We start from the raw sequence: 13,997 nt of genomic DNA, 5'->3' as shown, positions 1-13,997 counted from the left end.
AAAGGCAAAACTGGTCATTTTTTTCATTAAATTAAAATAATAATAGCAAAGTTCTCATTACTTCTGCAAAGTGTGGAGTTGGAAGTTACACAAACTTTGCTATTTTTAATCAAGACCCAAAAATCCTGATTTAAAATAATGTTGGCAATTAATTTAGCAAAAAGCTCTAGAGATGCAAAATCAAGGGACAAAAAAAAAAAAAAAAAAAAATCAAGGCTCATCAAACAGACCATCACTTTAAACTTGCAAGTTTATGAACTGCCTTGATTTCAGCACTTTTATTATGTTTCTCAAACCTGCCAGCATGTTTTGGCTTCTAGAATTAGATCATTACAGAAAAATAACCTTCATTTAAAAAAGAAAATTATCCCTGTAACTAAGTTGGAAATGTGACACCTGAAGGGGATCATAAAGAGTAAGCTGATCACACCTTCGTATGCTTTTAAAACAATCTCACACTTAGGACTGCACTGTTTTGAAGAAATGAAAAATTGTATGACTTGAATTGCTTAGATGGCATTTCAGTATATATTGATTCAATATAATATTTTGGCAGTAGCAAAAAAAATTGGACCTTTGTAATACCATTATACACTGTATGACTTTATCAGATCATATCCAAACTTAATCTTCATCTAAAAATGATAATTTTTTTTAGTTTAGTTTTTTATATATTATAAATAATTTTATAATATAAATATAATATATAATATAATTATAAATAATTTTTTTTAGTTTAAAGTTTAATTCCACCATGCCTCTTGTAAAATAGTGATACAGGATGAGATCTTTCAAAAATATTGAGAACAAATGTCTAAATTGAATTCACTCTTCTGTACTTGGATTTGGAATGCTTAAAAGTCTTGCTAATAAAGCTCTAAGGATGAATTTAAGGGCACGTTTGGTATTATTGTTAAAAAATGATGTTACCATGCTTGTAAAAGTCAGAACACATAAAATATTCAAGGATGGAATGGTGTCTGGATAACATTCTAATTTGTGGTTTCATTAGTTAAGAAAGAAAAGACTCTGCTTTAGGACTCCACAACACATTGGTAAGAATGCATGGCAGACGTACAGTGTCTTCAAGGAAAAGGCTGTCTTCATTATTATAACACAGATTACTTTTCCTTTGTTACAATGGTATTGTTTATATTTCCCCTGCACCTCAATTTGCTGATTTTTAATCTACATACCTAACAAACGTGAAACTCTCAAGGATAAGTCATTTTCTGGTTTAGCTTCATCCTAGCTCCCCAATTACTTATTCTTTCAATGATTCCATCATGCTGTTAGCAATTTGCATCTTAGCTCTATTTTCCAACTGCACATTTACAAAAGTAAATGAAACAAGATCAATAATTCTAATCAGAAAAAAAAAAAAAAAGGAGTAATTGGGTAGATATGTAGTACATGTGACTCTCTCCAAAAGAAAACAAGATAATAATCACATTGTGTCTGAATATCTAGATACATGCTTAATTTGGTAAGCGTATTATATTAGTATGGACACATGTTTATGCTCTGCAATAGTTATAAGTAATATATAACTTGGTATAATGGTATAATATCCACCTCTTTAGGCTGTTTGGCAAACATAATACCAGTCCTGCTTCAAGACATTCTTAGGACATTTCTTTTGAATAATTTCTAATACCTTTCCTGTTTCAGCAGTAATTCCTTTTAGAGGTTCTTCTCAAAGGAGTTTGAACTGCTCCAGTGCTGGAGGCTTGTGCAGAAAGAGTGGAGATTACTGTCATGGAATCTCTTACATTGTTTTTCTAAAGACAGTCGTTCAAGTATTAACAGAGGCAAGGCAATGATGGTTAACAGATTCTCTCATCATAACCAGATCTGTTAAAGGAAAAGTGACAAACCCATCAATTCTGCATAAGGAAATCAGGCTGTGCGCCAGCTCTACAGCTTTAAAATTTCTGTATGTTTTTGAAACAAAAATTTCAAAAACAAAATAATCACCTGACAAATTGTTTTCAAAGGACATCATTCAGTACAAATGACTGCATATATCTGACTGCAATATTTTATAGTGTTAAGCAGTATTCTAGATTCTAAGCTGTTCTCTTACTTTACCCTATAATAAATCCTCTCTAACACCTCTCACTTGGTAGCTCTTGCAGCAGCCAGCTCAGTAATGTCACCAGCAATTATCAGCATCTAGAGAGATCAAACAGATAGTAAAGTGCATTCTATCTACGCTTATTCCATCATATGCTCTGTCTGCAAGACGCTTTATCTTCAAAAGCACTTTAGAGTATCAGCAGCTACAACCTCCAGGGAGGCAAAAAAGAAAAAGTCTTTTCTCAACAGTGCAACATAGTTAAACAGCTGATTTTAGGCAGTAAGAGCAGGTGGTCATCCATACAATGTGCCATATGTAAATAAAAATAAAGTTAAATAAGACCTCACTAGGGCCACTTTCCCATTCCATAGCATATAGACTTCAACTGTGAAACTTCAGTAACAAGAAATGCTAATCCTGATTTGATCAGCTACACAGTGGTTCTCCTTTAATATAGCTCTTCTCAGATATGAATTCTGACAGGTGCATTGAAGTGGGTATCAGAATGCAGAGTTCAGCCTCAGAATGAAAAAAAATATATATATTGTTTGAAGATTCTTTATACATGTTTCCAGCACAAAAACCTACTGTGTAAACATCTGTAGCAACTATACCTTCACAAGCAGAACTTGTCCTGACAGCATTATCTGACCAGTAAAATACCTGCCAAAATGGTCAGCAGACCACATGATTGATTTCTATCTATAACCTAAAAACAATAGATAGTAAGTAGTTACGTTCTTATAAGAGAGAACACTCAAATAAATGCATCAGAATTGCGCACACAAAATGTTACAAACTCTAGAGCTCAGATGGCAGTACATAAATTACAGAAGCAGAGTCAAAACCTCTTGAGGTAAATGCATGAACCAAGTTAATTAGATAATTAATAGGAGCCTCTCAAACAGTAGCTATAAAGGACAGATTAAAGCAACAAGTCTTGAAACAATGCATTGAAACACCATTCCAATTTATACCAGTAGTTTGGAAATTAAATGCTTGATGGAGAACGATTGCTGGGAAAAGAACACATATCAAAAGTGTTGGGACATAGCATAGATAAAGCGCTACCTGAATCTGCAATATCTTAATTATTTTTTATTCTGCAGAACAGCTGATATGCCTATACTTGACTGTCATCCCACTTACACAGAATGTAGACATTGCACAGAGCTGCTCCCAGCTATTCCAGGAATTCACAGAATAGATTCCATTGCTAAAATAACCAGTTGATGATTATATGAACTTTATATGAACTAGGAAAAAGGGTAAACCTTTCAATTACCTCCCAAAGGAAGCAAATGTTTGAAATGTGTAGGTTCCATACATAGATATATGCTTCTTAAGCACTCTTCTGTAACTTAGTCCTCCCAATAAGCTATTGCTGAAAAATCTTTTCAGTTTTCACTTTTGTTCTGAGAACAGGAGGTAGCTCAGAAAATATTCATTAAATATTTTTCTCATCTTTATTTTCAGTCACTATACGGATCATACTAGAATAAAGATAATATAGAAAAAAAACTAATACAGCAACAACATCTAATACTTGTCTTTTTGTTTGATTGTTTCTGACTTACTGGGGAATTAAGGAAAGAATTCCTGACTACTTCACAGTGCTGCGAGTATTTAGTATTTTGAAGAGGGGGCTGGGGGCTGTTGTTTTCATAGAATGGCTTTGATTGGAAGGGACCTTAAGGATCATCAAGTTCCAACCCTCACTGTCAAAGACAGGGTTGCCAACCGCTAGATCAAGTACTAGATGAGATTGCCTGGGATCCCATCCAACCCAGCCTTTAACACCTCCAGGAATGGGGCATCCACAACCTCTGTGGGCAGCCTGTGCCAGCACCTCAGCTCTCTCACTTCTGAAGAACTTCCCCTGACATCTAATCTAAATCTCCCCTCCTTTAGTTTAGTACCTCCTTCCTTCAACATTTAAAATAAAACTAAGATCAAGAATGAGGTAAAACTCTTAAACCAAAGAGTAACAGATATAAAACCAAATTCACGTCATTGGACTAAATATTATAGCTAACTGCACTCAGTGCAACATTTGATTGTCCAGATACAGATGGCAGAGAAGTTGGCCCACTGTCAGGTCTGCAGGGCAAGATAAGCAGTCATTCTGGGAATTCCTACAAAACCATACAAAATAAACAAGTACAGAGTGATAATTCATCCCCATTTAAGTTAATGGCAAAATTTGTACTGGTTTCAATGAAATGAGCTTCTGCCCAGAGGAAAACAAGAGATCAGTGAAAATTAGTTATTCATCGCACGTCTCGCCCTGAATCAACGTGGATTTCTGTAGTAGTAAAAAACTATTTTTCTTCTGTGGGTACCGTTTGTTTAATAGTTGCAGACATACAGTTCTGAGATAATAATTGACTTTGGTTCACAGAAAAAGAATAAATGTTAAAAACAAATATTTCAAGATAAGTTTATATAAAAAAAATCAGCATTGTTTATAGAGCCCTGTGTTAGAACCACTGGATGGAAATCAGAGTGCTTGACACTAGGTTAATTAGATTTGAATAGTTTCACAGACAAAAAAGATAGAATGCATAACAGGAAAATACTATTCATCCCTGTAGCCAGATTGATTAAATTTACTAGAGTTGTCATCAAGACCTTTTGGAGACTGCATTCATGATTTTGTTTATGGTTCTGTAAAAAGAAACAATATTGACTGCTGACATTATCATGGCTTGCAGTTTTTCCCCCTTAATTTCACTGTAGCTGAATACATAAGAACTGATGCAACTTCGTCTCCTTCTGAAAGCAAAACAAAACAGCAACAGCTGCTTCTAGTAAAGTAGGAAGATGCATCTCCAAGGCACACCTTAAGTCATGAGGTTCAATGTTCTTCAAAGGCAAATGCCACACAGTCTTTACCATGAACTTGATTCACCTTTGGAGATTTGTAAGCAGGAAATGTTTCCTACTGTAGGCCTTACACAGATACCAATGAAGGTACACATCTACTGAACCAAATTTTAATGGTGTGGAAGATATTTCTTCATCTGACATTAAGAACTTAAAACATAAGGTACTAACCTTATCTGCTCCCTACCACAGTCTTCACACAGCACAAACACTCTCAGAGTAGAGTGCGAGGCTGAAGGTCTCAAGGGAAACACTGGAAACTGAATCTTCATTGGAAACCAGGGTGATAACACTGATAGTAAAAAGAAATATAAAAAGATGCCTACAGATGACTTTTGAACAAAACATCAGTGGCAAACAAGTGGCAGTGAAAATGCTTTGTTCAATGAAGCACTTCTGTTTGTTATCTTTACCAGATTGATTCTGCTCAAGATGAACTGGTTCAAATTTTAAACCATTTCAATATATAGTCTATGTACATAAATAATTGACACAGTATTTAAATTAGGTTTTCTTAATGAGTTCCTTATATAAATCTAAACAGCCTTGAAATAATTTCCAAAACGGAACTGTTTCAAAATGTGTCTTGCACTGAATATTGACTTGATGCATTGGCCAGTAGTGCAATGGGATACTATGCAGGGAGCTGAAGCTCAAAACTAGCAGGGAGAATATTGCACCTTCGGTTGTCAGAGGCTGTAAGTTTAGGAGCAGTAGCAAATTATTTTATTCAACTTTTATTCACACTGTCCCTCAAAATCAACACAGCAACTTCAAAGACAGCTTGGAGTGGAACCCATAATCCCAAAGATAATCCTGTCTGCATGTTGTGACCAGTTCACACTTCTGTTTGCAAACAAACTTATGTTACACTTCAATTTACATAAGAGATTATCACAGAAAAATAATGAAAAGTAATATGTTAAAGCTATGACAAATACAACACATTTATCATGCCACCAATTGCATTTCTTACCATACATTTTCCTGGTAACTCCCACAACTGGGTCTTTACAGCGTACACCTACAAAATAAAAGACAAATAAATACAAAGACTTTTCCCTCTAATTCATAGTCAATTTTTAATCAGGTCCAAGGGTACAGACAGCATTTCAACTTTCAGTGGATTTCAGTATATACAAGTTATAGAATCATAGAATCATTTGTGTTGAATGGCAGCTTTAAAGGTCATCCTATCCAACTCCCTGGCTGTTCAAAGCCCTGTCCATCTTCACCATCAGTGTTTCCAGGAATGGGGCCATGCACAACCATTCTGAGCTATCTGTTCCAGTGCTTCACCACTATCATCATTAAAAATTGTTCTATTTAATCTAACCTAAATCTCCTGTCTTTTAGTTTGAAACCATTTCCCCTTGTCCTATCACAACAGACCACAACAAAAAGTCCATTTCCTTCTGTCTTATAGCCCTCCTTTACATACTGAAAGTCCACCATCAGGTCTCTCCAGAGCCTTCTCTTCTCCAGCCTGAACAGCCCCAGTCATCTCAACACCTTACAGATTTTGAAAACTCCATCCATGTATCAATTCCAGTAAAGTTTTATGTACATAAGTAATCCTTACAGAAATATAATCCCTGGCTGACCTTAGTAGGATTGTTAGCGTGAGAGAAGGTGGCAGGATTGGTCTCTACGTTTTCATAAATAACATAGAACATCTCCAGATGAACGTTCCGCTGTTAGTTTTTATAGTGTCTTCCACAGCCAGCCCACATGGTCTCACATTTGTAGCTGCCAAAACAATAACAAATTAAAGTTTGGTTTGTAAAAAGGCCTTGGCCCAGACTCTGCATATACAAGTTCATATGCTGTTTACCCTGAAAAAGGTGTGGAACTGACCACAATGAGGTGACAACCCTAATTCCACTCACACACGAGGTGGGAAAATCAATAACACAACTGCACGAATGAGGAAAGGACACTTTGTTTTTCCTGGCTCATACGTGAACAAGCTGTGTTGTGTTAATAAAGAAATGAGGTCATTTTGTAAAGCAGACTGTAGAACCTCTGCCTCTTCCCCCTTTGTACATATCTACATGTAAATATAGGGTTTGATCAAAAAGTAATGCCTCCTATTTTACTGTGTTGGCCCAAAAAGCAGAGGCAGATAGCGGTGATATGACAATAGAGACTGAATAGAGACCAGTAGTGTTTTGTGCTCTTTGTATCTGTCCTAGTTACCATGCAAGTAGGAGACAATACTTTGATTGACCTACATGCACGTGTGCACACATTTCCATGCTATGTTCCAATTGTTCAATATACAACTACTGCACAAATGACCACACATTTTAATTCATTCAGTTGACAATTTTGTTAGTCAAGAAAAAAGCCCTGTAGATCAGCGTTCCACAGAACATGTATGAACTCATAGCTGTCAGGAAGGTTCATGATCTTACCTTATTTGCACTAGAATTTGTAACTGAGCATCTCTAGTTCTTTTCCTTCACAAATGTCACATTTTACATGTCTAGAGCTTTGGTAAACATGGTATGGCAGGTGTAACTTAATTGCCAGGTAAAACTTAAATGCCAGAGTATCCCAGATGTAGTTCTAAATTCTTAATACTCTTCTACCTTGCTGATTACAGGATTATTTGTATGTGTAGTAAGTGTAACATCAACAATTTTAATAATAACACTGCCAGATTAGAAAGTTTCATATTAATTTTTGAGAGGCACTGATGGTGCAAGGCTAAAGGGACCAGGTCAGTAGGCAACACTGCCAGCTCATGGATGGGAGACAGATTTTATTTGAATATCAATTCCTGAAAAAGTCTTAGTAAAGTGGTGGAAAACTAAGAAGTCTTACACAAGAAATAAGAGCAGCATCTCAGTACTGACACATTCAAAGGTGGCTACAGATGGTAAACGCACAAACGGATAAAAGTTTCCTAAAATACGGAACCTGCTGGCAGTTGTTTCATTTTGTTTCTTTTTTTTTAAGAATATATTGAGGAATTTTGATCATTCAAATCTCCAGCATTTCTTCATACTAAAATAAAATATTCAGAAATGATGAATAAAGGCACTTTTATACATGTTGGCTGGTCACCTATGCATAACTGATTTTTATTTTCTGTGAACTTAAGAGGTGCTGGCAAAGGAACTTTGAGATTATTTGCTTTGGTTGCTCAAATAGAAATTAAAATTCCTTATAATATGACTTCCCCTATAAATCAGATAGGTTACAAGTTTTCTGGAAACTGACATCATTGTCAGAAAATTACAGTCAGAAGCACCGTACTAAAAAGGCAAATAGGTCAATCCTTATGTGCATCTCTAATGTATTCATGCTGTCTGTATTAAGTACATTAAGTAAGCTATCACAGAATTTGTTCAGAGATTTGCAAATTGGGATTTTTCGTTTTCCCAGATAACTGCTTATCTTAAAATCTTTTGAGAAAAGAAAAACATACAGAATTAATCTGGGGCTCTTGCCATTAGACTTTCATCTTTACCATCATAGTTGTAACGTTATGTTCAAGGTAATCTAGGGGTAAGGCATGAGGTTTGTAGAGTCAAATTATTAGATCAACAGGTATAGCTGAAAAAATGAACACCCAGACACTGACAACCCACATTACAGTCTGAAATAGAGTCAGTCAAAGCCCATGCAAAAGTCTGTGCATTAAAAAAAAATCCTAAAGAGGAATCCTAATGTGTAGTGATCACTTCCCATAATTTAGTTTTAAAAATTCTTCCATTGTTTCACATACCAAGTTCTAACAAACAAGATGCAAAACTGAACCGTTTGAACACGTATACAAATGCAGATATGAAGTACTATTTTGCTTTTAAATGCCAGTAATTGTTGCTACATTTCTGGTATACAAGAAGTGACCTTCAGACAGCATTTGAATTTGTGTTCAGATCCATTCAGTTAAAAAACAAGACAATATTATTATAAACCCTTTGTATTCACCATTATATCAGATATAACGTATGTTTTACGGTCTGTCAACTTCACAAGGCTTGGAAATTGCTTAGATTGGCATCCAGTTTCTGGGTGCAGTATCTGAAAACTAACACTGAAACAAACACTGAGCAACTGATAAGGCAATGCAGTGAAGTCACCCGGCCTGTCTACTGTAGCCAAAATAACACTCTTCAGTGCCCTTTCTCTTGATCCAGCTATCTTGTAAGCTTAAGAACATTAATTAAAAAGCTACTTAGTTAAACCAGATGACATCTATTTTATGGCCAAAGAACATATGCTACATGGAGATAGGAAAGAAAGGAAAAAGCAATCAGTTATCAAACGTCTATGAGAAAAGGGAGCACACACTGAAAATAATAGAGCAATGAGTACTATGTGAGCATTCTTCATCTGAAACAACAATGTGAAGATACAAAGCTTTGTTATAATACAACATCCAGGCACTTAAGATGTCATCAGTAACTTCTTCAAGTGTTAATTTAACATTCTTCATGCACCCTTGTTTCTCTAAAAACTTACAAGTACATCCACGGTGAAAGTAACCTCTTTAGAGAACAATATTTCTTCATAAGGACTACCAAAAAACCATGGAAATCTCTGAACAGAGATTTTAAACATTCATTGCGTACAATAGATTGCTCAGCCAGCGGACGACAGAACATTACTCAGCTACTTAAAAACGATATTAACTGACATCAGTCTGGTTTGCAGCAGAAATGGGGAACTCTTGACCTACCAAGTATGAGACTTGGTTGTGGTTTGGGTTTTTTGTTTTGTTTTCTAATTATTACATTGGAAAGTCTGAGAAGAGCCTTGACCAAAGACAAATGAATACTACATTACTACAACATAACCACATCCTGTGTATTATTGTACAGTCTAACTTCTGAGACGTTGCGCATATATTTTATGAAAGTGAATTATAGCAAGATTTCGTTTATTCTACAAATAACTTAGCCCTCCAAAATATTTTAAGTATACAGATTTCATAGCAAATGGTCAAGTTAATATTTCCTGTGGGTGCTGTGATGATACAAGTATGTTAAAAACAAAAATGCAACTTGCTTATCCACTATAAATTCAGTGGAAAATTTTAATACAAATCAAAATGAAAAAACAGTGCAAAGATCAACTGCATTATTTGACAAGTGCATGTGCAACTGATGTGGATTACACATTTATTTTTAAAGTAATTTACCCTGATTTATAAGCAACTTTTGGCTAAAGCTGTTATTTGGACATCCAGAGCTGCTAAAGATACAGCAAGGTTACAGGATTGAGAACAGAAGCATTTCAAGGAGCTGTACATCCTATCCATGTTTCTACTGACATCATCTTTTCCTCATTCTCAGGTTATTTACAGTACTTCCACTGATTGATGTAAATATTTTACTTTTAGGAATTAGTGAGCAAACTTGACACAGTTCATCTTTATTTTATTTTAGCTGGCACCCCAGATATATTGATACAGCTATGCATGTATATCACTACAACTTAAATGTACTTTTTTTCACCTGGTGAGCAAGTTGCATATAAATCATCATCACTAAAGGTGTTGCTTGCCTTTAAATACCTAAGAACCATCAAACATTTCCATATGAAAAAGCTTTGCCAACAAAAATCACACTTGCAAGATTGAAACCAACTGTTAACCAGCAAAATCAGTAAGTAAATAAACCAGTTTTTCATGGAATCTTAGGACTGGGAAGGATTAGCAACTTCCTCTAGACTACTTTCTACCTCAAAACAGTGTAAGGTCTACCTAAAAAATTGCTGGCAATGCCAAGAATGATTATTCCACCATCTGAGAAAACATATACAGTTCTCTATTCTCTTCATTTACTAAGCATCTGATTCAGCTATAACTACATGTGCCCTATTCACAATTGACACGGAAAATCAATTTTTGTTTTCAACAGCTTTTTACATACCTGAGAGCTGATACGAAAGTCCAGCTTTCAGTGAAGAGTACCGTTTCACCTCTCCTTCCTTTAAGTCATGCTTTCAAAACATTTAATTGTTCTTCTTCGTATTTCTTTTCTATTGAGAGCCTGCACTGACCCTCAAATGTAACAAACAAAACCAATCATACTGAAGTTGAGGATACTGGTCTTAATAGACCGGATAGATTACTTGATACTGGACTGTCTTTTTAAGCACCTTGAATAATGTCTCCTTTTCCTTACAACTTCATTCACTTTTAACTCACATTAAAATTTAACACAGCATGGCACCAACATCTTTTTCTATAGAACTGTTACATGCTAAACTGTTTCTATCACTGCATTTAGGCAAGAAATCTCCTAGACTCTGAGAAAAGATTTAAAGACACAAACAGGTCCTTAAACCTTCAAATCTGAATCAAACCAAAACTCCAGGAAAAAAAAAAAAACAACACACTCACGTACTACGTTTACTAAGGTGAGCCAAAACAGCAAAAATATCCATGTGAAGCATACTGTTTTTTCTAGTGTTCATCAAAAGCTTTCCAGTACTGTGTAATTCTAGAAATTGTAATCAAAGGTTTAATTGCTGCAATTATTGAAAAACATCCCCTTCTACAGACATGGAAAGGTTATTTCCCAAGGCTCAGAACACTAACATATTTTCACAATTATTCATGCTTTTACACAATCCTTGATTCTCTGTTTTCTGGAGCTGTGCCAGCAGCATTAGGAACTGTTTCCTCTTCTAAAGTTACCACTGTGTGACTTTTGGAATATACAACGCAGCTGCAGTTCAGAGTTTTCTCTCAATTCCTCTACCTGGTTGCAGGAGTTATGTGTGGACAGAAAAAGCTACAATTCAAGGGATTCAGGAAAGACATCTCTTTGCCTTCCCCCTGCCTGCTAGATCAAACTGCCTTAAAAGCCAAAGCTATCTACTTCTTTCTTATCTGCTTTTCAGCATGCGAAGATCTTGCAATCAGCTTTTAATTTTTCAGCAGTAATAACTAGACTACCAATTTTCAGCTGAACAAGAGGTGTGTGTAGAAGAAAGGTGGCTAAAAAATCATGACAATTTCAATGACACGAGCTAAGGAGCGTTAAATGGAAGCAGCAGACAGCAGGCACAACAGGGAAAGGAATACTAATTTGTGAAACTCCTTGCTGCAGGATATTGTAAATGTTGGAAGACAAAGCCTTTGACAAGTATTAAAGCACAACCTTTAGTTAAGAAAGTCCATCAGCTGTAAATAGTTGGAAGTGAGGACATTAACATGAGAAAGCAACACTACACACTTGCCCAAGCTCTATAGTCTCTATAGCTGTTTCTTGTTGGACACTTGGGACAAGGTTCCTGACAAGACAATATAATTTGTCTGGCTTGTTTGGCCATTTTTAAGACCTAGTAAAAACTTCCAAACAGAGTGTGGAAGATTTTGCCCAAAAAATTTACAAGAGACACAACTGCCAACACATGTACAAAAAAAAAAAAAAGTTGTTAAACTAACAAAGATGGAAAAGCTGACTTTTTTCCTATAGAAATATATTTTTCACTAAGAAATTTGGAAAGGAAGAATCTTAAGGCTCATCAATAAGGATGATGAAAAAGGTTGGACACCATAGTTCTTTAAGTCATCATTCTCAAAATATTTGAAGTACTCAATAGACAAAGTTCAGGATCTGTGCATTAAACAGCTCTAACTATCATCTCCCCCACTGGTGTCCCTTAGCAACATATTAACTTAAAACATGTTCAGCTTGCAAGGACTCCACTCTCAACCACTCTCAGCCCTCTCCACTGCTTCTTAAATCACCTATCGGTTTCCTGAGGAAAAAAGGCCATATATCAAGCATTACAAGAAGATAAGAAATATAGATTACGTCCTTAAAAAAAAAAAAAAAACACAACAGGAAATCAGGAAATTCCAAGATAGATTTTACCTTGGTATAAATGCTATTGGCCATCTCTTTTGGTGAATATACTTTACTTAGGTAGTCATGTTGTCAGTGCTTATCCACACACACCTTAAAACCACAAAGAGAAGACCTGGGATTTACCTTTAAATCAGAACACATGTTTCTCTTCTCTTCCTAAGTATAAAGTAGAAGAGTATAAAACGAAGTACGTCTCAACCAACTTCAGAAATGAAAAAGATCATTCAGCGTAGTAACTGATAATTCTTTTTTTTCCATAGTTAATTTTTTTAATGAATCTCAGTAGTGAAAAAAAGTAAACATTAAAATATTTAGGTGCATTATGTGTAAAAAAAAAAAAAAATCACTTTTCTTAATTTACAGGCTTTGAAAATACAAACTAACCTGAGCAGAGGATTCACAGAAGATAAACTAGAAATCCACAAATGGGAAAGCATAGATTACGTGGAAGAAATAACACAAGTACTGGCACCTTTTTAAATAAGGATGCTGAAGTGCTGGGCAAAGCCATTGGCCAGAACTGTTTCTATTCCCTCCTGGCCACTGATGCCAAATCCTGTGTGCACACCTGAAAGCAAAGAGAGTAAATGTACATCTGCTGAATAGCTGAAAAACAGCTGTCAGCTTATCCAGCTATCACATAGACAGCAACAGGCAACAGATATAATTTCTAACAATGGAAAATGTTGCCCTAGACTAAAACAGACATGAAATAGAAGAGGGAATGCTCTCATTAACACTGATGTTCAGTATTTATACAGTATTTATATAGTCCCTCCAGCGTCAGTAGGTTAAAAAACTCCCTGTGCAAGCTAATTATTTTATTGTGGTTATTATATAATCAACAGTTTTTCTTTATCCTTGCACATCCTCTTTAATTTTTCTCCTTTTCTGTTGTTGCGTCTAGAAGACCACGTCCCCATTCTCCACAGCAAAATAGACGAACAAAGGTATTTTTATATATTGCTAGCCAAGTTTTTCTGGGTTTAGACAGCAACAATAAAACTGTTAAATTAAGTTGATCTGTTGTATTATCCTGTGAATATTCAGTGGAGTCTTTCTGCTGTTTTCCTACTTCAGTAACATGCCATTGGAAGATGTGGTTCTGGGTAGTTACAGGACAAGGCTGCTTACAGAAAGATGAAAATGTGAACATGAAACAACCATTATAAGGAAGTTATCTGACTATGAAA

The 13,997-nt window shown here is 35.5% G+C and overlaps 1 long non-coding RNA gene across 2 annotated transcripts in view; it reads right to left on the bottom strand.

Moving 5' to 3' along the window:
• The window catches only part of LOC125698232 (uncharacterized), a 32,707-nt gene extending 19,341 nt beyond the window's left edge, over positions 1–13,366 (bottom strand). Inside the window, exons 1-4 of one of the 2 annotated variants that reach the window (XR_007379127.1) lie at positions 13,189–13,366; positions 6,571–6,715; positions 5,943–5,990; positions 5,138–5,258 (exon numbers count right to left, since the gene is read on the bottom strand). This is a non-coding gene — a long non-coding RNA (uncharacterized LOC125698232). Of the gene's footprint in view, positions 1–5,137; positions 5,259–5,942; positions 5,991–6,570; positions 6,716–10,854; positions 10,980–13,188 lie in introns of those variants that run through there. The other variant, XR_007379128.1, reaches the window with a different exon arrangement.
• Between the last annotated feature and the right edge of the window lie 631 nt (positions 13,367–13,997).

The sequence above is a fragment of the Lagopus muta genome, chromosome 10 (genome assembly GCF_023343835.1).
Source record: "Lagopus muta isolate bLagMut1 chromosome 10, bLagMut1 primary, whole genome shotgun sequence".
Classification (NCBI taxonomy): Eukaryota; Metazoa; Chordata; class Aves; order Galliformes; family Phasianidae; genus Lagopus; species Lagopus muta.
This window is presented reverse-complemented; position numbering and strand designations above follow the sequence as displayed.